The sequence below is a fragment of the Nicotiana tabacum genome, chromosome 24 (assembly GCF_000715075.1).
Source record: "Nicotiana tabacum cultivar K326 chromosome 24, ASM71507v2, whole genome shotgun sequence".
Taxonomy (NCBI): Eukaryota; Viridiplantae; Streptophyta; class Magnoliopsida; order Solanales; family Solanaceae; genus Nicotiana; species Nicotiana tabacum.
Genome location: NC_134103.1, coordinates 80,715,977 through 80,743,364, shown reverse-complemented (window position 1 = coordinate 80,743,364; position 27,388 = coordinate 80,715,977). Strand labels below are relative to the sequence as shown.

The 27,388-nt window shown below is 38.4% G+C and overlaps 1 pseudogene; it reads left to right on the top strand.

Annotated features, from left to right (window-relative positions):
• On the top strand, window positions 1-26,907 carry LOC107807045 (wall-associated receptor kinase 2-like; annotated as a pseudogene).
• Window positions 26,908-27,388: the final 481 nt, after the last annotated feature.

The following is a 27,388-nucleotide window of genomic DNA, read 5'->3' as shown; positions in this document are numbered from 1 at the left end:
TTATGTGAGGGTGGTCATTGTTTGCCAAGTTGGATCTTAGGAGCCCACAATAATGCATCGTTCATCTCTTTACATATCCTATTGTTATTTGTATGAAACCAAATAATTTAAAGTGAAAATACATAAAAATTGACCATGATAAATTAGATGACATATGTCTTCTTATCCACATAGGAGTCAAGGTCATGTACTCCTCTTAACCAATTGTAAAGGCAGGACTTATTATGAACAGGGCCCCTTAGGCAGGATAGTTGACTCCAAGTCTTTGCATTTTATTAGTAATATGAAAAATCGTATATAGTAGTTGTGAGTTGTTACTCCAACCAGAGTTTGCATCATTTTGGAAAATCAAAACCATGTACCAAAAACAAATGATTTTGCTTCCTTACCAAATTGTTTGTTTGTACGCTTGTATGCTAATTATACTAACATTAGCCACGGCCCAAACCACTACTAATAGCACCAGCACCAGAACCAACACCAACACCACTAAAGCTGGCAATATTGCAAAACCAGGATGCCGTAAGCAGTGTGGAAACCTTACGGCTCCATATCCATTTGGTATTGGCATAGGATCAGGTTGCCATTAATTCAGGGTTCGACATCAACTGCAATATTTCTAGTGATGGTTCACAGAAACCCCTCATAGGAAACCTATGTTGAATAAAACAAAGATACAAAGAATTAACTTTAGGATAAAAGGAAGACTTATCTGTATTGAGCAAAAAAACAGAACTTCTATTTTATTAAAGAAGAAGAAGACTCAATAAACTAGAAGAAAGCTGGAAAAGAGATACTAAGAAAGAGACGGGACTGGTGCCTTTTATAGGCATATACTGTAACAGCTTTTCCACATCTTACTACAGAAGTCCACAACAGTCACCAGAAAATAAGGAAAACACTAAAGACTCGGTAAAACAAAACTACCAACATCTATCCTACTAAACTAGTAAGTCAAAATAAATACTAATGGGTAAAAGCTGGTGTTGCTATTTTAACTCTCTCCCTCAACATCAGCTTCCATTTTTCTTTTTATCATTCCTAGTTGCAAACGAAACCTTCCAAACTTGTTGATATTCAAGCCTTTAGTGAACAGATCTGCAACTTGATTCTCTGTATCAATGTACTTCAATCTGATTTGCTCTTGCAAGACTTTTTCTCTGATAAAGTGATAGTGTACCTCTACATGTTTAGTTCTTGCATGCAAAATTGGATTCTCTGCAAGATGTATTGCTGACTGGTTGTCACAATACAATTATTGAATTGCATAATCTGTTGGTTGATTCAAGTCAGTCAACAACTGCATAAGCCAAGTGCTCTCTTGAGCTGCCAATACTGCGGCCCGGTACTCTGCTTCTGTTGTTGATAAAGATACAGTTGGTTGCCTTTTGCTACACTAAGAAATTGCTCCTGGTGCAAGAATAAACACATATCCAGTAGTTGAGCGTCGAGTATCATGATCTCCTGCATAGTCAGTGTCGCAATAACCAACTAGATTGCAATCTTCACCCTTCTTATACAGAATACCATAGTCAAGTGTATTCTTCACATATCTCAAAATTCGACAAACTACTTCAAGATGAGACTTCTTTAAATTTTGCATGTATAGACTCATCACACCAACTGCATAAGAGATGTCAGGACGAGTCAAGGCTAGATAGATTAGACAACCTATCAGTTGTCGATACATTGTTGCACCTTCCAAATCTTTGCCTTCATGTGCACACATCTTGACATTTGGTTCTATCGGCGTCAAAATTGGCTTACATTCAAGCATGCCAAATTTCTTCAACAAGTCTCTAGAATATTTCTGCTGATGGAGAAGTGTAATTATGGCCAATATTTTGGCTAATGGAGTCCATCTTACATAAGCATCATTGCAAAGTGTAGACTTTGTTGGCAATATTCTTTGGGACCCAAAATTATTGCATTGTGTGGATATCATTTGCACAAGTTGTATCTCTTCTTTTACATCTAAGAGGCCAAGATTTTTTTGTCTATAAAAGGGAAGGCCATTAGTTCATTTTAGACACACCAACAAGATTTGAGTCTTCATTTCTTGTTTCTTTCTTTCCTCCTTTATTAAGAGTGTTTTGTATGAGAGTTAAGTGTTGGGAAGCACTTGTGTGAACCCTTTCTTTGGAGTGATCTTGTGAGATTATTCCCTTAGGGTATTTGGGATTAATTAAAGTATTTACTCTAATTTTGTACTCTCTTTTGTACTCTTATTGGTATATTGAAATTGTTCTTCTTCGCTTGTGGACGTAGGTCCCTTTAACCGACCCACGTTAAATATTTGTCTTCTTTATATGCTTTAATTGTCGTTGTTATCAAAATTCATTGTCTTTGTTATTGCCATTATACCGTTGTTTGGCTATATTTCGCACTACCCGGGTTTCCCGATCCTAACAAGAAGTATTCCTTCTTGATTTCAATCAACCTCTAGATCAAGAAAATGCTTGAGCTGCCTAAGTTCTTTCATCTGAAAACGAATTGAAAGATTCTTCTTTGTTCTTAGAATTTCTTCTTGAAAATCTCATGTTATGATTAGATCATCCACATAAACTAGCACTATAGCTAGTTTTCCTCCATTAACCCTGATAAACAAACTAGAGTTTGTAGGTGTTACCAAATAACCACTGTGAGTCAAAAATTCAGCAATTTTACCGTACCAGGCCTATGGAGATTGTTTTAATCCATACAACGCCTTCCGCAATTTGCAAACATATCCAGGATGATTTTTATTATGGAAACCCATAGGTTGAACCATGTAGATCTCTCGATCTAGGTCTCCATGTAGAAAAGTATTTTTAATGTCCATCTGCCATAAGTTCCAGTCTTTGTTAGCTACAAGTGTAAGTAAGACTCAGACAGTTGTGAGCTTTGCTACTGGACTAAACGTTTCATCATATTCTAGTCCATATTGTTGAGAAAATCCTCGAGCTACCAGACGAGCCTTGTGTCTCTCTATGAATCCATCTGCTGGGCACTTTATCTTATAAACCTATTTGCAAGAAATGGGTTTCACATCTCTTGGCTTTGGCACGAGTTCCCAAGTCTGGTTTCGTTCTAATGCAGTAATTTCATCTTCCAAAGATTTAGTCCACTTCAGATTTTGAAATGCTTCTTCAAATGTCTCAGGTTCTATTGCATCTGCTTCTTTTACTATGGCAGCATTTGCATATCTGGGATTTGGATTTTTGGTCCTTGTTGATCTTCTGAGTTGAGTTGGTGCAACTGCTCCACTGGACTCGCCTTCATCACTTGGTCGTTGGTACACACCAGTTCGCCAAGGACTTTGAAAAATATAATAACAACAACAACAACCCAGTAAAATCCCACTAATGGGGTTTGGGGAGGGTAGTGTGTACGCAGACCTTACCCCTACCCCGAAGGAGTAGAGAGGCTGTTTCCGAAAGACCCTCGGCTCAAAAAAATAAAAAGACAAAATGACAAAAAGGAGACAATATTAGTATCACAACAACAATCAAAGGATAAATAGGAACACCATGAAATCCAGAAGAAAGATGCAAAGCAAAGGGAGACAATATTAGTAAATATTAGTATTGAAAAATACATTCTTCATTTTCATCTTCATTGCCACCAGCATTTTTGTCTTCTGCTTCATAGAAACTTAATTGAATTTCAGCAGATTTCAGCTTATCTTCGAAATCATCAGAAATCCGGTAATGTCTTCCTTTTTGAGGACCACCAAGAAGATGCTTCATCGAACACCACATTTCGGCCCGTGTAACAATTTTCTGTTGTAGGGTCACAACACTTCCACCCTTTACTTTGCCTGTCATATCCCACAAATATGCACCTAATAACTTTTTTATCAATCTTGCTACATAAATGATCAGGAACAAATACATAACAAACACATACGAAAACTCGAAAATAGCTAACAGAAGGTTTCATATTCCACAACTTCTCAAAAGGTGAAAGAAAGCATAACCTTTGTTGAGGAAGTCTGTTAATCACAAAGGATGTTGTTTTCATTGCTTCTGCCCAAAATTGTCCGGGGACATTTTTCGCGTAAAGCATACTCCGACAGATTTCTGCTAGATGCATGTTCTTCCTTTCCGCTACACCATTTTTTTGCGGCGTGTTTGCACACGTGAACTGATGACATATTCGACATTCCCGAAGGAAGTCAGAAAATTCATTTGAGGTATATTCCCCGCCATTGTCAGAACGCATGCAAAGAATTTTCTTATCAATTTCTGCTTCAGCATCATTTTTGAACTCTTTGAATTTTGAAAATGTATCAGATTTTTCCTTTAAGGAGTAAATCTACACATACCTGGAAAAATCATCAATGAAGGTCACTATATATTTCATCCCACCAACAGATGCTTGCTTGACAGGTCCGAACACATCAAAGTGAACTAATTCTAATGGTTCTTTTGCTTTATATTTTGACTCCTCATAAGGCAACTGATACACTTTACCATGCTGACAGCCTGCACATATTACATCTGCTCTAATTGCAAGTTTGAGAAGACCCTTCAACATTGACTTTTCCATCATGACACTTAGTTTAGAGTAGCTAATATGACTCAGTCTCTATTGGACATCACAGATATTAGTTTTGTTTTAGGCCCAATTGTAAATAATAGTGTTCTGGATAGTTAGCCTAATTTGTACTCTTACATTTCAGTGTAATTATGCACCCGGCCCAATTGTATATAAGTGGACAGCATGGGTATTTTGTAGGAGAACTCATTTTATTGAATAATACAGAAGAATAAAATTCTCTCTTTTCGCCTATCTTCTCTCATGGTAGTCTAGGGTTTTCTCTTGCATTTTGACTGTCGATTGCTGCTCTTCTTTAATCTAACATGGTAACAGAGCGGTGTAATCGATCCATCTCGTTGTCCACTATCTTTCGATGGTAACCATTACCGGAATATTTTCTTGCCGTCCATGCTAGGATTTCTCATGCGATGAGAAATTGGGGGATTTCTCTCTGATTCTTCTATTTTTGTGGTAAAAGGCCTTACTTCTTCAGGTCGCGAAGAAGATCGGTACAATTTTTCTGCTCTCAGTACATGATTTCACATGCTAGGGTTTTATGTCCTTGCTTCATGATAGTTGAAGTGGTATTCTGAATCTTCTATGTCCATTTCTACTTAAGTATTTGTATTTGCTACCTTCTATTGCTCTTATTGTGCTTCCTTATAATCATGGGTAGCACTGTCGAAAATCCGAATTTGCATGCGAGTGACTCGACGAGTTCTGATGGTTTTAGTGAATTCATCCTAGATCCATCTCATCCCCTCTATATACATCATTCCAATAGTCCTGGCATCCAGCTAGTTACAGTTCCTTTCAATGGAGTTGTATTTGTTACATGGAGAAAGTTAACCTCTCTTTCAGCTAAAAATAAAGTATGCTTAATTACTGGAAAGGTAGCTCAACCCTCATCTGATTCTCCTTATTTTCCTTTCTGGGAAAGATGTAATGACATGGTAAAGGCCTGGATCACAAACTCCTTAACCGGGGAAATTACCATAAGTGTCATGTGTCTTCGTACTGCTAGAGAGGTACGGTTAGATATAAATGATAGATTTGGATAGTCTAATGGGTCCAAATACATTCAACTTCAGAGAGAACTTAGTTCTACTTTTCAAGGGTCTTCTGACATAGCCACATACTTCACCAAGATGAGAAGTTTGTGGGATGAATTGAATTCTGCATATGTTGGACCATCATGTTCATGTGGTGCTCTACCAAAGTTCATTGAAGACCAACACCTTTTTCAGTTCCTCAGCGGACAAAATGTATATTCAACTGCTAAGAATAGTATTCTCATGATGTCACCATATCCTTCAATTAGTAAGGCATATTCACTCCTTCAGTAGATGAGAGTCAAAAAGAGACTCATCCTATGTCTCATGGATTCTCCTTGCACTCAGCATCTTTTTCTGCACCATCAAGTCAATTTCATCCAAATAAACAAATATCTTAGAGGGCCACCTTTGATTCAAAGAAGTCTCATCTCTCTTCACCTGTATCTTGCAAGTACTGTAAGAAGAGTGGTCACACCATAGAGAAATGTTACAGACTCTATGGATTTCCCCCTGATTTCAAGTTCACCAAGAACAAGAGATTTGCCGCATGTGTCCAGATGGAGGAACCCTCTCACAATCATTATCCTCCTGCTACTATCAAGTCCCCTGATCTTCCAGTCCATGGATTTAGCAAAGAACAGTATGGTCATCTCATGACACTACTTCAACAGGCTCACATCTCTCCTGGGTACCCTGCTGCAAGTTCACCTGCAGACAGCAGTGGATATGCTCACTTTGCAGGTGTGTCATATCTTCCAGTAGAGGAAATGCATTCTTTGGCTCATTCTTTATCTGAATCTTTAAATTCAGATTGAAAATCTAGGATTTTAGACTATGGAGCAACTAATCACATGACCCCACACAAATATTTTCTTCACAACATTCAACCTCTAGCTTCTCCTTTCTTAATAATTTTTCCAAATGGTTACAAGGTGAAAGTGGTTTCTACTGGTTCTATGTATCTTAGACAGGATAAAATTCTACATCATGTCCTCTTGGTCCCTTCATTTCAATTCAATCTTCTTTTTGTACACAAACTCCTAACTCAATTACAATGTATGGCTATTTTTACAAGTTTTTCTTGTTTGATACAGGGCCCTTCTCTGAAGAGGCCATTGAAAATTGGTAAAGAGGCTCGTGGATTGTATTTTCTTTTGCCAGATATGCCTTTACTTTCTTGTTTTGTTTCTTCTCCTATTTCTGGTAATGCATGTAATATCTCTATTGCTCCCTTACCCCACAGTCCCTCTTGTATTCCATCTTCTACAAATAATAAATTGGATTTGGTTTGGCATCAAAGGTTAGGACATATGCCCTACAACAGGATGACATCCATTTCTTTTCTTTCTGGTAAAATTAATTCTAAACAACTTTTCTTATGCTCTATCTACCATATGGCTAGGCAGCAAAGATTACTTTTCTCTGATAGTTTTATTAAAACTACTGCCTCTTTTCAATAGGTTCATATTGATGTCTGGGGCCCTTACCACACTAAAACATATAATGGTTTCAGCTATTTCCTCACCTTAGTTTATGATTTCACTAGAGTCACTTAGACTCATTTACTCTCATGCAAAGCTAGTGCTTTCTCTCTCTTAAAGGCTTTCACTCTTATGGTTAAAGTTCATTTCCATTCTTCAATCCAGTCTTTCAGATCAGATAATGCTTATGAGTTAGGAAGTAGTATTGAAGCCAAACAATTCTTTGTTGATCATGGCATTCTTCATCAAACAACTATTCCACAAACTCCACAACAAAATGGGGTGGTTGAAAGGAAACATAAGCACTTATTAGAAACTTCTAGAGCTCTCCTGTTTTAATCTAAACTTCCTACCACATATTGGGGTGATTGTGTTTTGACTGCTACTTATCTTGTGAATAGATTGCCTTCTTCTGTTTTGGGCAACATGTCTCCTTTTGAAAAGCTGCATGGTACTCCTCCAACCTATGATCATTTGAGGTCATTTGGTTGCCTTTGTTTTTCCACTACTCCCAAACCTGGCAGGGATAAATTCCAGCCTAGAGCCATTGCCTTTGTTTTTCTAGGATATCTATATGGCAAGAAAGGTTATAAACTACTCAACCTTTCAAATCATTCTATATTCTTCTCCAGGGATGTATAATTCCATGAATGGGTCTTCCCTTATTCCTCTTCTGACTCTTCCTCAGTTTTTCCTGTTTTCTCCTCTGATTCTGATGCTGATCCAGTTTCCTCTTATCCTCCTCCTGCTCCTTCTCTTCCACCTAGCTCTACACATGTTTCCTCCCCTGTTTCTCCTATCTCTTCCCCTTTTTCCCCTCCTTCTTCTACTTCTTACTCTTCTCCTGTCCCTTCCCCCATCCCTGTTTCTTTTCCCTTCCCTCCTCCTATTAGGAAATCCACTAGGGTACACCAACCCCTGTTTATCTGGGGGATTGTGTTTGCAATTATGCTCTTCCTTCTGCTTCTCTTACTGTCCAGTCCAAGGTCTCTTCTAATGCTACAGTCATGCATGAGCCTCAGTTCTATCAGCAGGCTGCTTCTCATCCTATCTTGCAGGAGGCCATGCTACAGGAATTCAAGGCTCATGAGGCCAACAACACCTGGGATGTTGTTTCTCTTCCTCCTAACAAGAAACCCATCCTTTGTAAGTGGGTCTACAAGATCAAGCACAAGTCTGATGGTACCGTGGAAAGGTATAAAATCAGACTTGTCATCAGGGAGGACACACAGAAAGAGAGCATTGACTACTTTGAGACTTTCTCTCCTGTGGTCAAATTCACCACCATCAAATGTCTGCTTTCTATTGCTGCCAAGAGAGGCTGGATTGTGCATCAACTCGATGTAAACAATGCTTTTCTTCATGGTGATCTCCATGAAGAACTCTATATGAAGGTTCCACCTGGACTTTCAGTCTCCTATCCTTCATCTTTTACACCCTCCTCTCCTTTGGTTTGCAAGCTCAAGAAGTCACTATATGGCCTCAAACAAGCTTCCAGACAATGGTTTTCTAAGTTGTCTGAAGCTTTGTCTTCTAGGGGCAACATTTCAAGCAAGAATGATTATTCTTTATTTACCAAGTTTGTTGGGTCTTCCCTCACAGTTCTAGTAGTCTATGTTGATGACATCTTATTGGCTGGGGATGGTGCTTTGAAATTGGACAATTTGAAAATGTTTTTGGATGCACAGTTCAAACTCAAAGATTTGGGTCATGTTCACTATTTTCTGGGTCTCGAGGTTTTTGCTACCTCTTAAGGGTTTCTTATGTGCCAACAGAAGTTCACTTATGATTTATTGGCTGAGTTCAATTGCCACCACTTTACCCCTGTGGTTACTCCCCTAGATCCTTTAGTGAAGTTGTGCACTGATATGGGTGCTTCTTTATCTGATCCCTGTACCTACAGGAGACTTGTGGGCAAACTGAATTTTCTCCAACACACCAGGCCTGACATTGCCTTCTCGGTTCAGCATCTCAGTCAGTTTCTTCAGTGTCCTTAGGTTCCTAATATGTTAGCTAGTATTCATGTATTGAGGTATCTTCTAAATACCCCTAGGCAGGGGATTCTTCTTTCCAGTCATTCTGATTTTTCCCTTATGGCTTTTTCTGACAGTGATTGGGCTACTTGTGCCCAGTCCTGGATGTCTGTTACTGGTTGTTAGATTACTTTGGGAGGCTCTCCTATTTCTTGGAAGAGCAAGAAGCAACCTACCATCTCCCTCTCAGAGTATATGACTCTTAGGAAGGTCGTTGTTGAGGTTTCTTGGCTAGTGAGGATTTTGGGGGACATGGGCTTGGTGTTGTCTTCTCCCATTCTCATATTTTGTGATAGCCAGGTTGCCCTTCACATTGCCAAGAACCCAGTATTTCATGAACGCACTAAACACATTGAGATTGATTGTCATTATATTCGTGATTGTTTAGCATCTGGTTTGATTTCATTGCACTATATTTCATCTCCTCACAACCTTGCTGATATTCTAACTAAGTCTCTCCCAGGTCCTGCTCATCATCATTTACTTTGCAAGCTTGGAGTGCTTCCCCTTCCAGCTTGGGGGGATGTTGGACATCACAGATATTAGTTTTGTTTTAGGCCCAATTGTAAATAATAGTGTTCTGGATAGTTAGCCCAATTTGTAGCCCAATTTGTACTCTTACATTCCAGTGTAATTGTGCACCCATCCCAATTGTATATAAGTGGACATCATGGATATTTTGTAGGAGAACTCATTTTATTGAATAATACAAAAGAATAAAATTCTCTCTCTTTGTCTATCTTCTCTCATGGTAGTCTAGCATTTTCTCTTGCATTTTGACCGTCGATTGCTGCTCTTCTTCAATCTAACAGTCTCATATGCCATAAGTCTGCAGTCTTGTTCTTCCTCGTCTTGTCTACACATGCAGTTTCCGTCGACATCACATAGACGAAATTCAATCTCTGTCCCTTTAACACTGGCTCTTTTGTAATATCCAGGTCATGAAATATCATTACATCTTGTGGACCAAACAGAACAAAAAGGCCCGATGATGTTAATTATGCTACCGAAAGAAAAATTTTCCTCATACTTGGGACGTGATAAACATTTTGAAGCAATATTGGGTCAGCACTATTCTTTTGTGACACTAAAGTCTTTCCGACGTGAGCTATCGGTAATTTTGTGTCGTCGGCTGTCACCACCTCACGACTCCCCTTGTACTCGGAAAAATTTTACAGCTTCTCTTTATCACCAGTCATATGGGTTGAACATCCTGAGTCAACGACCCAGTCGTTCTCATAGTCAATATGTCTAGAGGTTGTTGTTGTAAGAGCTAACTCCTCTTCTTTTTCAGAAGATAATGCTTCATCATCCCAGTCATTTTTTACTGTAAGAGCTAACTCCTCTTCTTCTGCAGCAAAGAATGCTTCTGCATCCCAGTCATCTTCACTTCTTTCCTTTGCATTGGAAGTAGCGGCATTACTCTCCAAAGACCTTTTCTTAGACCAGCAGACATTAGCTTTATGCCCTTCTTTCCATAGTTGTAGCATTTCCCTTCAAACCTTTTGTTGTTGCTATGATTCTTTGGATCTCCCCCTAGATGATAACTCCCTTCTCCTTGATGAGCTTTTGTCTTGTCGTCATTTCTTTTGGATCCACCAACATTGTGCTGCTTGAAGTTCCCTCTGCTTTTATTGGTGTAGAGCGCTTCCTCCTCACCCTTCTGCGGAACTCCACCCATTTGCTTACCCATGGCTTCTTGACCAGCAAGCAAATTCTCAAACTCAACAAGTGATGGTTGATTTGTCCATCCTTGTATGGCAGTAATAAAGCCTCTGAATTCAGATCTCAAACCATGGATGACTATTCTTTTCATCCCAATTTCGCCAATTGGAGTTGTTGGATCCAATTCTGAAATTTCACGGCATATCTGATGTGGTCCACACGCATGTGATAGAAAAAGAAAAGAAAGGGAATTTAATGATGGCAAGAAAAGTTAAACCAATTTGCAGCACAAGTGCAAGTTGTAAAGTGAGATCCAATCTTCTGATTGTTAATTGGGGCAGCCATCCCCTCTATATAAGGAGAGCTTCAGCTCTCATTTTATATGCCAATCTCATAGGAAAAATATATCTGAGAGTTAAAAAGAAAGAGTGAGGTTTCACAGACACGGTATAAGAAAATATTCGGTGAGAAAAATAAAGAGTAAGCGATATTATAGTGAGGTGGGAATATCAAAAGAGGGTTATTTCTTTTGAGTGTTGTAGTGGTCTTTGGAGTATTTTACTCGGACCTACAAAATGTAAAATTCCTTGCTATAGTGATATCAGTTGCTCCTCTCAGTGCCGTGGTTTTTTTCCTTATTCAAAAGGGTTTTCCACGTAAAAATCTTTTTTCTTGTTGTTCTTTTTATTCTTGTTGATTACCGTTTCTCGGTGCTACGTTATTATTTCGCTTTTATTACTGTGAATATTATTTCTGTAGGGCTCGGACCTTTTGGGTTGAACAATGCACTGGTGAGTAAATGAAAATTTTGAAAAAATAAATAAATAAATACATTTCTGCGGCCCACTATGCATCCACAGAATCACTCTGCGGATCGCATAATAGCAGTAGAGTGAAGCAGGTTAGGCCGAGTTTAGAGATCAGGTTTGCGGCGCATTATGCGACCGCAGACCAGTTCTGTGATGCATTATGCGACCGCAAAACATGTATGCGGGCTGCATAATGACCGAAGACTGAAGCAGTATTGCCCAGTTCCGGAGGGACTTTTGCGACCCATTATGCGGGCAGTGGAAGCATTATGAGGTCGCATATGCGACCGCAGAGTGTGTTTTGAAGCTTCATTTTTCTAGTTTTATAAATCCGACCCCATTCTTATAAAACACTATTAGGGGTCATTTTGAAGGGTTTCATCTGATATTTTAGAGAGAAGTGAGAGCATCTTAGAGATAGAAAGTGAAGACCTAGTCATTTGTCCATCAATTCTTGTTCAAGGTTTGAAGATTTCACAAGGATCTTGCTAGGGCTTCAAAGAGGTAAGATTTCGAGTTTGGGTAAAGATGAATGATTGGCACTATGATTCTTAAGTGTAAGAATGTTGGTAAGGGGCAGTTTTTAAAAGACGTGGGCGTAAGGCGAGGTATTTTACATATGCCTCAGTGAGGCGTAAGCCCCATAGGTATTTAATTTTTAATATTTTATAAAATAATATAATGACAGTAAATATTTATAAACAGGTAAAATTGCATAAAAATTGAAGAAAATTATAAATATGTGATATATATATATATATAAAATGAGCTCCATCCCCATAAAAAACTAATCAAAACAATCTATTATACGCTACTTACAAGTACAAGTAACTTGAGTCTAAAAGAATAAAGTTTTCTACGGATGATTAACCCGCAATTTGAACTTTGAACCTGCTGCTATGAAGGAGAATGGAGTTCTCTTTGTAAAATTAAATATTCGTTGAATTCGTTACTTTTGAGAGATATTAGCAGACTAACGGACAAGATAAAAATTGGAAAAGACCATGAATTAGGGCTTCAATCAATAAAAAGGGTCTTGACTTTTAAATTTAATACTTTTGAGTTCCTATTTAAATCTTTTGAGTAATTACCAAACTCACTTTTGAGAATTTGGGTATTATATGAAAGATTTATTCAAAAAAAATTGTTTTAATTTGAAAATGTCTCTAGGGCTTACTCCTCACTAAACAAACGCACCTCAAATGCCCGAGCGTACGCCCTGAACGCCCCGAACTCCTGGGCGTACGCCCTAAATTGCTGGGCGTACGCCTCTTGAGACTTTCGCCCCACACCATCGCCCCGGGGCATTTTTGGTATGCCTCGCTCCGAAAATGCCTTTTAAAACACTAACTTATACATAAACGTACCAATAAGGTTTGTGAAAAGATTGCTGAGTTCAAATGGGTAAAGATTGGGTTGAAACTGATAGAAATCTTCAAAGATTTTAATTAAAAGTTTGAGGGTCGAGTTGATGTCGGAATTTGGTGAAATTTATATGGTTGGATTCGTGGTTGGATTGGCGTTCATAGTTTGTAATTTTTGTCGGGTTCCGAGGCGTGGGCCTCACGGGCGATATTTGAGTGCAATTTCAAATTTTGTTGGAAAATTAATATTTTCATATGGAATTAATTCCTATAATTTGAATTGATTGAATCGAATTAATTGTGACTAGATTAGAGGCGTTCGGAGGCTGATTCGTGGGGAAAAGGCTTATTGGAATAAAGAATTGCTCGGATTGAGGTAAGTAACAGTTCTAAATTTGGTTTTGAGGGTAGGAAACCCCGGATTATGTGTTATATGATCGGTCTTGAGGTGACGTATATGCTAAGTGACGGGCGTGTGGGCGTGCACCGTAGGGATTGTGACTTGGTCAAATTCCATGAAACTATGTAGTTGAATAATCTGTTGTTATCTGTACATTCTCTATGTAGTAGAGAAAATGAACCACAAATCATGTTTAGATTATGTGTTGGAATTGTAGGGACCCACAGAGGTCGTGTACATGTTGAACTATCTGCTTAATTGTTATTTTGTACTCAGTCACAGTTTACTTGTTTATATCAGTCTCTCTTGTTCATTATTGATGCATCATATCATTATTGTTTGGGCCGATTTCATGATTATTGAGAGCCTGAGAGACTGGAGAGATTTTATGACTGAGTAAGGCTGAGGGCCTGATTGTGAGATATTATACTATAGCACGTGAGTTGTCCGTGCAGCATGTGAGTTGTCCGTGCGGATTCATATATTATACTATAACACGTGAGTTGTCCGTGCAACACGTGAGTTGTCCGTCCGGATCCAAATATTATACAATAGCATGTGAGTTGTCCGTGCAGCACTTGAGTTGTCCGTGCGGATCCATATATGTATACTATAGCACATGAGTTGTTCGTGCAGCACGTGAGTTGTCCATGCGGATTATAGCGCTTGGGCTGTAAGATCCCCTCTGGAGTCTGTACACACCCCTAGTAAGCGCGGGTACCTACTGAGTGGGAGTGCTGAGTGAATGGAATGGTTGAGTGATAGTGGTCCTGAGAGGATGCATTTGATTTCATTCTTATTGCACTACAATTGTCAAATATCACTGTATTGGAAATTTCTTAGAGATATTATCTCCTGTTTCAGTTGAACTTGATATGAAATTACTGTTTGGGCCTTAATTGTTAAACTTACAAGCATGCCTACTTTCTTATGTTGGAAAATACTGTAATTGGACTTAGTTGTGAAGCTCGTCACTAATTTTAGTTCTTTATTTTGTATTGTTACTTGCTGAGTTGGTTGTACTTATACTACACCCTGCACCTCGTGTGTAGATCCAGGTACTTCTGGACACAGTGGTTTCTAGTTCTTGGAGTTTTATCTGTTGGAGATCATCGAGGTAGTTGCTTGACGTCCGCAGACCTTGACTCTCTTTCCCTTCAGTTTTTGTGTTGTTCTACATTTTCAGACAATGCTTTTAGCAGTTAGACTTTGTTGCCATTTAGATGCTCATGTACTCAGTGACACCGGGTTTTGGGAATGTATCTTATGTTAGTAATTTGTGAGATATTTCTATGGAAATTCAAATATTATGATTTCAAACTTAAAAGGAAATGTGGCTTATTGAGGTTGTCGGCTTGCCTAGTATTGGGATAGGCGCCATCACGACAGGTTAGGATTTTGATTCATGATAAGTACATTGAACGTGTACTGGAACGCTTCAACATGAAGAATGCTAAGCCAGTCAGCACACCTCTTGCTAGTCATCTAAAGTTAAGCAAGAAGATGTGTCCTAAAACAATGGAGGAAAAGGAAAGCATGAACAAAGTTCTGTATTTCTCTGTCGTTGGAAATTTGATGTATTCAATGGTATGCACTGGACCTGATATTGCTCACGCAGTTGGTGTTGTCAGCGGGTTTATTGAAAATCCTAGAAAATAACACTAGGAAGCAATCAAGTGGATACTCAGGTACCTTAGAGGTACCATGGGAGATTGTTTGTGCTTTGGAGGATCTGATCAAATCTTGAAGGGCTATACAGATGTTGATATGGCAGGTGACATTGATAATAGAAAATACACTACCGGATATTTGTTTATATTTTTAGGGGGAGCTATATCATGGCAGTCAAGATTGCAGAAGTGTGTCGAACTCTCTACCACTGAAGCGGAGTATATTGCCGCTACCGAAGCTGGCAAGGAGATGATATGGTTGAAACGGTTCCTTCAAGACCTGGGATTGCATCAGAAAGAGTATGTCATCTATTGTGATAGTCAAAGTGCAATAGACCTTAGCAAGAACTCCAAGTACCATGCAAGGACCAAACACATCGACGTGAGATATCACTGGATTCGAGAAATGGTAGAGAATCAATCTCTAAAAGTTTTGAAGATTTCTACAAGTGAGAATCCCGCAGATATGCTGACCAACGTGGTACTAAGAAACAAGTTAGAATTGTGCAAAGAATTTGTCGGCATGCACTCAAGCTAAAAGTACGGTGTTAACTCCTTCGGGTGAATGGGACTGGAGGAGGAGATTGATGGGGTCCATACCCATATGTTAGAAAAAGAAAAGAAAGGGAATCTAATGATGGCAAGAGAAAGTTTTAGAGTTGGCAGCCAATTTGCACTGCAAATTGCATAAGTGCAAGTTGTAAAGTGAGATCCAATCTTTCGATTGGTTAATTGGGGCAGCCATCCCCTTTATATAAGGAGAGATTCATCTCTTATTTTATACATCAATCTCAGAGGAAAAATATATCTGAGAGTTAGAAAGAAAGAGTGAGGTTTCACAGACTGGGTATAAGAAAATAGTCTGTGAGAAAAATAGAGAGTAAGTGATATTGTAGCGAGGTAGGAATATCAAAAGAAGGTTATTTCTTTTGAGTATTGTAGTGGTCTTTGGAGTATTTTACTCGGACCTACAAAGTATAAAATTACTTGCTATACTTGTGAGAAGGCACGGGAGAAAATATGTTATTGATATTGGATGAATGAATAATACTACACAAGAGGTCCTTATTTATAGCTATACTATACAAGGACATACTACTCCTCTACCAATGTGGGACAATACTACACTATATACATGCTGTAAATTAACACTCCCCCTCAAGCCGGTGCATACAAATCATATGTACCGAGCTTGTTACATATATAACTAATACGAGGACTAGTGAGAGACTTGGTGAAGATATCTGCAAGTTGATCATTTGACCTCAGAAACTTTGTAGCAATCTCTCCTGAAAGTATCTTTTCTCTGACGAAGTGACAATCAATCTCAATGTGTTTAGTTCTCTCATGGAACACCAGATTTGATGCAATATGAAGGGCAGCTTGATTATCGCACACAAGTTCCATCCGACTGATTTCACCAAATTTCAACTCCTTGAGCAATTGTTTGGTCCAGACTAGCTCACATGTTGCCATAGCCATTGCTCGATATTCTGCTTCTGCACTAGACCGAGCAACTACATTCTGTTTCTTGCTCTTCCAGGACACCAAATTTCCTCCTACTAAAACACAATATCCAGACGTAGAACGTCTATCAGAAGGTGATCCTGCCCAATCAGCATCTGAGTATCTAATGATCTGCTCATGACCTCGATCCTCAAAGAGTAACCCTTTGCCTGGAGCCGATTTTATATATCGAATAATGCGGACAACTGCATCCCAATGACTATTACAGGGAGAATTCATAAACTGACTTACCACACTCACAGGATAGGAAATGTCGGGTCTAGTCACTGTGAGATAATTTAATTTTCCAACCAGCCGCCTATAGCTTGCAGGATCGCTAAGCGGCTCCCTTTGTCCTGGCATAAGTTTAGAATTCGGATCCATCGGAGTGTCAACAGGTCTGCAACCTATCATCCCCGTCTCCTCAAGAATGTCTAAAGCATATTTTCTTTGAGAAATAACAATACCTGAGCTAGACTGGGCAACCTCAATACCCAGAAAGTACTTCAATCTGCCTAGATCCTTAGTTTGGAAGTGCTGGAAGAGATGTTGTTTCAGGTTGGTAATACCATCCTGATCATTGCCAGTAATAACAATATCATCAACATAGACTACCAGATAAATACAGAGACTTGAAGCAGAGTGCCGATAAAACACAGAGTGATCAGCTTCACTACGAATCATGCCAAACTCCTGGATAACCGTGCTAAACTTACCAAACCAGGCTCGAGGAGACTGCTTTAGACCATAAAGTGACCGACGCAAGCGACATACAAGGCCACGAGACTCCCCCTGAGCAACAAAACCAGGTGGTTGCTCCATATAAACCTCATCCTCAAGATCACCGTGAAGAAAGGCATTTTTAATGTCCAGCTGATAGAGGGGCCAATGACGAACCGCAGCCATGGATAGAAAAAGGCGGACTGAAGCCACTTTAGCCACGGGAGAGAAGGTATCACTGTAATCGAGCCCAAATATCTGAGTATATCCTTTGGCAACAAGACGGGCCTTAAGTCGATCAATCTGTCCATCGGGACCAACTTTGACTGCATAAACCCAACGACAACCAATAGTAGATTTACCTGAGGGAAGAGGAACAAGCTCCCAAGTACCACTTGTATGTAAAGCAGACATCCCGTCACTCATAGCCTGGCGCCATCCTGGATGAGACAACGCTTCACCTGTAGACTTAGGGATGGAAACTGAGGACAAAGAAGATATAAAAGCATAATGGGGAGATGACAAACGATGATAGCTCAAACCGACATAATGAGGATTAGGGTTAAGTGTGGTCCTTATACCTTTCCGAAGTGCAATCGGTGTACTAGGAGCAGGGTCTGCAGCAGGAGCAGGGTCAGGTGCAGGACGAGAACCAGTTGGGCCTGATGGAGGACGCAAACGACGATGATAAGTCAAGAGTGGTGTTCCTGTGCCCGGGGAACTAGGGGGAACAACACTAGACTCCTCAACGGTTGGTATGGATGAAAACTCTGTGGTCGAAGGTGGAGGAGGAGCTATAGTAAACTCCTCAAAGGTCGGTATAGGTAAGACCTCAGATATATCATGGTGGTCAGCAGAGGTAAAGAAAGGTTTAGACTCAAAAAATGTGACGTCAGCTGACATAAGGTACCTATGAAGATCTGGAGAATAACAATGATATCCCTTCTGAACACGAGAATAACCAAGGAAGACACACTTGAGAGCACGGGGAGCTAACTTATCTTTCCCAGGGGCTAAGTTATGAACAAAACATGTGCTCCCAAAAACACGAGGTGGAAGAGAGTATAAGGGTGACTGGGAAAACAATACTGAATGCGGAATCTGATTCTTGATGGGAGATGAAGGCATCCGATTAATCAAATAACAAGCTGTGAGAACTGCATCGCCCCAAAAACGCAACGGAACACGAGATTCAATTAGAAGTGTGCGAGCAGTCTCAATAAGGTGCCTATTCTTTCTCTCAGCAACCTCATTTTGCTGAGGGGTATAAGGACAAGATGTCTGATGAATAATTCCCTGAGAAGTCATAAATTGCTGAAATTGAGAAGATAAATATTCTAAGGCATTATCACTGCGAAAAATGCGAATAGAAACACCAAATTGGTTTTTGATTTCAGCACAGAAACTCTGGAATATAGAAAATAACTCAGAACGATCTTTCATTAAGAAAAGCCAAGTACATCTTGAATAATCATCAATGAAACTGACAAAGTAACGAAATCCCAAGGATGAACTGACTCTACTAGGACCCCATATATCAGAATGAACTAAGGAGAAGACAGACTCTACATGACTCTCAACACTACGCGAAAAGGAGGCTCGGGTATGTTTCCCAAGTTGACACGACTCACAATCTAATGTAGACAAACTAGATAAACTAGGCACCATCTTCTGAAGTTTGGATAAACTCGGATTTCCTAAACGTCTGTGGATTAGATCTGGAGGATCTGTAACTAGACATGTTGTGGCAGGACTGAGTGAGTTAAGGTAGTAAAGGCCTTCTGATTCACGTCCTGTACCAATTGTCTGTCCCGTACTGCGGTCCTGCATAATAAAAGAATCGTCAATAAAGTATATACCACAATGGAGGGCACGAGTCAAACGACTAACAGATGCAAGACTAAAAGGACAGCCAGGGACATAAAGAACGGAATCTAGGGTGATAGAAGACAAGGGATTAGCTTGTCCAACTCCTTTTGCCTTAGTTTGACATCCATTGGCTAAAGTAACAGTGGGAAGAGACTGTGAATATACAATATTTGACAAAAGTGATATATTACCAGAGATGTGATCAGAAGCGCCGGAGTCCATGACCCATGGGCCAAGAGTGCTAGACTGGGAAACACAAGCAAAAGAATTACCAGAAACAGAAGTATCAGTCTGAGCAACTGAGGCTACTTGTGGAGATGTCTGCTTACTTGCTCGATACTGAATGAGCTCATTATATTCTTCTTTAGATAAAGAAAATCCTTGGTTACCTGGAGTCTCGGTCTGAGCAATGTAAGCATTTTTGGGTGGACGACCATGTAAGGAATAACACATTTCACGAGTGTGTCCAAGTTTGTGACAATAAGAACACTTGGGTCTAGATCTTCCAAAACGACTTTCTCCTCGTCTATGCTCCATAGTTTGAGATGCCCGAACATCCATTGTCTGGGATGCAAGAACAGAGAAATCAAGTATCTGTGATGAGCTCACTGGTGGACTTGGTGCTGCAGCAAGGCGGAGTAATCGAGAGAATAATTCATCAACTGTCGGGACAGACGGACTAGCCAAAATCTGGTCGCTTACTGAATCAAGATCATTAGGAAGTCCAGCGAGGGTAAGAATGAGAAACATCTTCTGTCGCTGCTCTTGTTGTTTTTCCACACTAGCTGAAACTGGCATCAACTTCTCAAATTCCTCCATGACTACCTGTACTTGACCCAAGTAAGTAGACATATCCAATTCCTGCTTCTTTAAGTTTGTCATCCGTGATATCACATCATAGAGGCGAGATATGTTATTAGTATATAAGGTGTGTGCCTTTGCCCAAACCAAATAACATGTCTGGAATGGACGAAACAAGGGCATCAACTTGGAATCAATAGATCGTCACAAGATGCTACATAACTGAGCATCAATTTTTGCCCAAAGTGCTATTGCCTTTTCATCTCCATCGCTAGACTGTTTGATTAGATGATCTTGAACACCTTCACCTCTACACCATAACTCGACAGATGAAGCCCAAGCTAATTAGTTTGAACCTCCCATTAAAGGTTCCGAGGTAATAATAGCACTAGAGTTTCCAGAACTCATATTTCTAGACCCAAAAGTATCAAATCCCAAAGACATTATTGCAAATTATTACCAAATAGGAGAAAGAATCAACTGTAATCCACTGAAACAGTGTACGGAAACACAAAAACAGAATACTGAAATACTGTAGCTGCCGGAATCTACTGTAGCTGTCGGAATAGTACTGTAGCCACCGGAAAAAACTCAAAGTTGTCGGAATGAAATGAAAACAGTAGGGGTAGGATCGGAATTACCAGGAGACCCAACTGTTCTGAAGGAAGATTTTCAAAAAATGGCCGGAAGTGGTCGTACGCGCCGGCACGTGAGCTCACGCGCGTGAGCTTCTGGTGGCGCATGGAGGCGCGTGAGGCTGCTTCTGCCGGAGTTGTTCACTGGGGTTTGGTCGCCGGACAGTGACGACTCTTGTGGTAGTGTTGGATTTTGCACAACACTGACAGAAATGAAGCAGATAGAAAACAACCTTAAAAATACTAATTTCTCTTTCCCAGAATCGCTGGAATTTATGCACAGCGATAAGTCTCTCACAATTGCTCTGATACCATGTGAGAAGGCACGAGAGAAAATATATTATTAATATTGGATGAATGAATAATACTACACAAGAGGTCCTTATTTATAGCTATACTATACAAGGACATACTACTCCTCTACCAATGTGGGACAATAATACACTATATACATGCTGTAAATTAACAATACTGATATCAGTTGCTCCTCTCAGGGCCGTGGTTTTTTTCTTATTCAAAAGGGTTTTTCACGTGAAAATTGTTGTGTTCTTGTTGTTCTTTTTATTCTTGTTGATTACCGTATCTCGGTACTACGTTATTATTTTAATTTTATTACCGTGAATATTATTTCTGTAGGGGGATTTATTCCCAATAATATCGACTTCACCTTGTGAAAGTATTGCTCAATGCTCATATCACGTTGTGCTATCGACAACAACTCACTTTCTAAAAGTTGTAGTTGTGTGGCATCCTTCTTTGAAAATAGTGCAGCTAGCATGTCCCAAGCTTCTTTTGGTGTTGTAGCATCTCGTATATGTTCCAACACGTCTTCTTCAATGGTGGTTTTGAGGGAAAATAACGCTTTTCCTGCTTTAATCTTCCATTTTCGCAGTGCACCATTAGGTTCTTCTGCCCCCAGTTTGACTTCGCTTCCATTAACGACCTCCCAAAGATCATGGCCTTCCATGTAGTAAATCATACATGTCATCCATGTTTTGTAATTTTGATGGTTGAGTTTTTTTTATTCCACCTATGGCTTGAAGCTCAGTCATTCTTCTGTGTGACAATAACTTTTGCTCAAGAAAAAGAAAGTTGTCACCAACAACTTATATGATCAAAAGTATTGTGTGACTTTACCAAAACACTCTTCCTCTCTTCCTATTTTATATATAGCCTCTGATGCCAAATATGTTGAATAAAACAAAGATATAAGGAAATAACTATAGGATAAAAGGAATACTTTGTAGGATTGCGGGAGGTGTTCATAACACGCAGCGGAAGACAATAACAATCCTAGAAAGATCTTTTCGTGTTTTAAAATTTATTTACATGTCAAAGATCGGATCTAATACGTACCTAATGAAGAGAGTCTCGTTCAAAAATTCTTCGATAGTCGAAGACTCTATGCGTATCCACACCGAGATCGATCTTTACTATCAACTCTTTGATCAATGAAAACCGCGAACAAATTAAACGAAAAATATTATGTTGAAATTTTCTCAAAAATCTCAACTCAAAGGTAGAAGAACAAGAAATAATTTTCTTGCAATAATTTGTTCTCTTGATTTTTTTGGGGCACACATACATCTTATAGGTTTTTATATATTCATCAAGTTCACAATTATATCTCTATATATAAGTGAATGAAAAAGGAAGAATTAAAATGGTGTTTTAATTTCTTTCCAAGTCAAAGTTGAACTTTAGAAAAAAATTCTAAGAAAGAATTAAAATGGTGTTTTAATTCTTTTCAAAGTCAAAGTTGAACTTTAGAAAAATAATTCCAAGGAAGAATTAAAATGGTGTTTTAATTCCTTTCCAAGTCAAAGTTGAACTTTAAAAAAATAATTCCAAGGAAGAATTAAAATGGTGTTTTAATTCCTTTCAAAGTCAAAGTTGAACTTTAGAAAAATAATTCCAAGGAAGAATTAAAATGGTATTTTGTGGATTTTAAATTAGTCTTAATATATATTCCATATATAAATAAATATTAATTATAAGTACCAAATATATATATCACACATATATATATATTTCAATCAAGAGAAATAATTTAATTTTCTATTCCAAATAGAAAACTTTAATTTGTTCACAATATTAATTATATTCTCTGTGCTAGCAAAGAATATAACAATATTTCATTTGGACTAATAACTAAATTTATTTGACTAAATTAAATTCTTTAATTTAATTATCAAATAATAAAGTAATTCATCCTTTAGCAAAGATTAGAACACTCGTTAGTGTGCGACCACATAGGTTCAATACTAAATCGGTAGTAAATTGATCACATCAATATACTAATCAAGGGTGGCGTCTAGCAACACTCCTCAACGACCGGATAGCATGAAGTATACAATTTACTCTCAAGAACCCGTAGAAGAATAATGCATTAATTCCTCTTGTCCTTATAGCTCTAGGTCACCCTAGGATATGGTTCAACTGTCAAATCTTAATAGGCGACCAACTATGTGTTCATGTAAAAAGTAATCGATCATTGAATGACCTAAGAAACTCTTTTCTACTTTCATTCAATCGCCCTGGCCAAGGTCTTGATTTGGTCGGTTATAATTCATGACAACATGGATCTTAAACGCATTACCAAGAGTTGACAGATTCCATCTTGATCAATCACTAATTCTACAAGTATTTAATCGTATTCAATATCCTTTCAACTATCGCCCTAGGGCCATAGTTGTATAGTATCAAAGCACAATAAATAACTTGTCAATTACTATGATGATATCAGGTCAAAGAAAACTCTTACATCACATTCTTCAAGAGAATATCATATTGACAGTTTATGGTAATTCTAACCATTAGGAATTATCCAATTAATCGGTTCAATAATCATATCTCTATATGCATCATATATTTATGTGATTTAGTTAATGAGATCAACTAATATTTATCCCATAAAGACAATCACATAAATATTGATCTAACCCGATTACCAATGTCCAAATTAATAATCGTACGATCAAGAACAAATTTAGATTAAATTATAAGAAACTTCACTCTCATTATCATGATCTCCATCACGATGACAAGTCTCAAAATTTAATCAAGAACCTTATCAAATTAATCAAGCAATTAATACTACCTCCATTCCAGTTTATGTGAATCTATTTTCTTTTTTGTCCGTTCAAAAAAGAATGACCCATTTCTAAATTTGGAAACAATTTTGCTTAAACTTACAATTCTACCCTGAATGAGAAACTTTTATAATCACACAAATACTCTGGGCCCTTTTTGAATTGTTTAGGACCACAAGTTCCAAAAGTATTCATTTTTTCTTAAACTCCGTGCCCAGTCAAACTGATTCACATAAATTGGAACAGAGGGAGTAATAACTATGATAAAAGAATATCAAATGCCATATATTTTTATATCAAATAACATTCACAAAAATGTGTTCAAATCATCAAATATAAGATTGGATCTAGAGCATATTTAATATATCTTCTCTATATTGAGCAAAAGAACAGAACTTCTATTTTATTAAAGAAGAACACTCAATAAACTGAAAGAAAGCTGGAAAAGAGATACTAAGAAAGAGACTGGACTGGTGCCTTTTATAGGCATACACTGTAACAGCTTTTCCACATTTTACTACAGAAGTCCACAACAGTCACCAGAAAATAAAGAAAACACTAAAGACTCGGTAAAATATAACTACCAACATCTATTCTACTAAACTAGTAAGTCAAAGTAAATACTAATGGGTAAAATCTGGTGTTGCTATTTTAACAACCTGGAGGTGTACAACATCTCCGATGCTGAATTGCGCATCTCCAATGCCATTTCTGGCGATGTTACACCTCCACTGGAGCTGTGCGCACTGAATTTCAGCTTCGTTGGACCCGTCTGGGAAACTCAACTTATCCATATAGTTTCTCTGCTCGAAACAGGTTTACTGTCGTTGGTTGCGATGACAATGCTCTAATCAAGGGGCGTAACTTTGAGTATAACTGCTCCACCAGCTGTAACAACACGAGGGATGTGATAGAAGGAGAATGTACGGTCAATGACTGTTATCAGGTACAAATACCCAAGGGATTGAAATACTTTGGGCCAACGGTTTCTAGCACACGAAACCATACGGATGTTTGGTATTTTAATCAATGTGGATATGCATTTCTAGGCGAGGCAGATAGCTTTTACTTCCGAGGCCTACAGGATCTAAGTGATATTACTTTTTTTAAGAGGACTAAGGCTAGTGTCCCCATAGTGCTGGACTGGGCAATCGGTAATCTTACGTGCATTGAAGCTCGGAAAAGCAAGGATTATGCTTGCAGTGAAAATAGCAAGTGTGTTGATTCAGATACTGGCCTTGGTGGCTATCGTTGCAGCTGTAATGAAGGTTATGAGGGCAATCCTTATCTCAGTCCAGGCTGCAAAGGTAGGACGATTAACGGATTAAAATGTTAATCAATTTCGAATAATACAGAAATATGACGGTGTTATATATATTTGAATGATTTTGCCAGATATTGATGAATGCGCTGATCCAAACACCAATTCGTGTGAAAAGAACTGCACAAACACCCTGGGAAGTTATATTAGTTCTTGTCCTGAAGGATATGCCGATGATGGGAAAAAGGATGGTCTTGGTTGTATTGCTCCTCACTCTTAATTCCCATGGATCAAGTTCTGTGTAGGTAAATATCTTGGAAAACTTTCATAACGACGAATACTAGCTAGTGAAAAATCAAGTATGTGGTTCTCGTTCTATTTCCATAATATTCGAATGTTGTCACTTCATCTCAAACTATTTTTGCAAACGTCTTTATTTAACAAAAAAATTGAATTTTAATTAGATGTATCTCTTGTATGATAGTAAATCATACACACACCACACATGTGGCAAAACAGTATCCCCCCTTATTTTTGTTTAAATTAAGAAATTAAAAACTCCAACTATTTGGTATGATGATTATGATCTAGGACCTAGAACTACGCTTTTTGTTTTCAAGAATTCGGACCGTGTTTGAATAATACAGAATTTTCTTTTATGTGTTTGAAACAGCTACTTGGAACACCAATTCGTGTTCAGCATATACATTTAATAGCAACATGAATGTGTACAATCCTGTACTTTTGATCTAGTTGAGGTACACAATATAAGTTCAATTCCATTAATTATTACAGGTGCCGCAGTTGGCTTTATCTCCCTAGTGATTGTGATAACTTGGCTCTATTTCAGCATCAAGAAAAGAAAATTGATGAGAGTCAGGGAGAAATTCTTCCAACAAAATGGTGGTTTATTATTGAAACATAGAATCTCCACTACCGAAGGTGGTTTTAAAAGCAACAAAAATTTTTACAGCTGAGGAGCTCAAGAAAGCTACAAACAATTATGCCAATGACAGAATTCTTGGTCGCGGTGGCAATGGGATTGTATATAGAGGCTTGCTACGTGATAATCGCATCGTTGCCATTAAAAGGTCTAGATTTGTGGACGAGAGTCAAATTGATCAGTTTATCAATGAGGTGCTTATTCTTACTCAAGTCAACCATCGAAACGTGGTGAGACTCTTTGGGTGTTGTTTGGAAGCTGAAGTTTCTTTATTAGTTTATGAGTTTGTGTCTGAAGGAACACTTTACGAGCACATTCACAATCAACGTGGGGCGGATTGGTTATCTTGGCAAAACCGATTGAGAATTGCAGCGGAGATAGCCACTACACTTGCTTACCTTCATTCGTTTGCGTCCATGCCTATAATTCATAGGGACGTCAAGTCTGCCAACATACTGTTAGATGATGTTTACACATCTAAAGTGGCAGATTTTGGAGCTTCAAGGTTAATTCCTCTGGATCAAACACATTTGGCTACATTAGTTCTAGGGACATCAGGGTACTTGGATCCTGAATATTTTCGCACAAGTCAATTGATAGAGAAAAGCGATGTATACAGCTTTGGAGTCGTACTAACAGAACTTCTAACGGTATTAAAACCTGTTTCTAAGGATAGAAATGGCGAGGACAAGAATTTGGCCGATTATTTTGTTATGTCCATGAATAAGAATAGCTTGTTTCAGATTCTTGATCGTCGTATTTTGAGGGAAGGGAGTCTTGAGCAACTTCAAAAGATGGCTGAACTGGTGAAGAACTGCCTTCAATTGCAAGGAGAAGATGGGCCTACAATGAAAGAAGTGGCCATAGAAATTGAAGGTATGAGGAAGTTAACTGGGATCCCTTGGTCTAATCAAAATGAACAGGAAGAGAATGATCAGAATGAATTATCAGATCTTTACACAGTTGCTATTAACTCCTATGGGAATACCCCCAATTCGGATAGTTCTCGTATAATGCATCCTACATATAGTCCAAGTTGTTAAAAAATATAGGCGGTGAACAAATGAATAAATTACTGTAAAATCAAGCGTTATCAATTTTGTATTATTGCGAAAACATTTCTACGAGGTGGTATCACGTGACTTCTGTTAATGTCCCCATCCCTATGTTTCTTCCATAATGAATGTTCTAATTGATGTGTTTTCCTTACTTTTGATATCGTGTAGGGTCAGTGAAATCGGAAATAACCTTTTTATTCTAACAGAATAGCATGCGTTATAATTGAATGGCCCCTTTAAGAGGATCAAGATAAAATTGGAGCAATATAGAGAAAATTATGATCGATGTGCAAAGATAATACATACAAATATAGTATTTGAATGTGATACACTAAGATGATTAATTTAAGAGAAATTATCACAAACCACTATTATTTAGTGATTATTAGCTAGTTGTAGCTATCATTTACTATATTATTTTCTATAGCTATGTTTTCAGTTTTTTTAGAGTGTATTCAATGTATTTAAGCTATTGTATTCATGAATACAGTAGAAAAACTCGGCG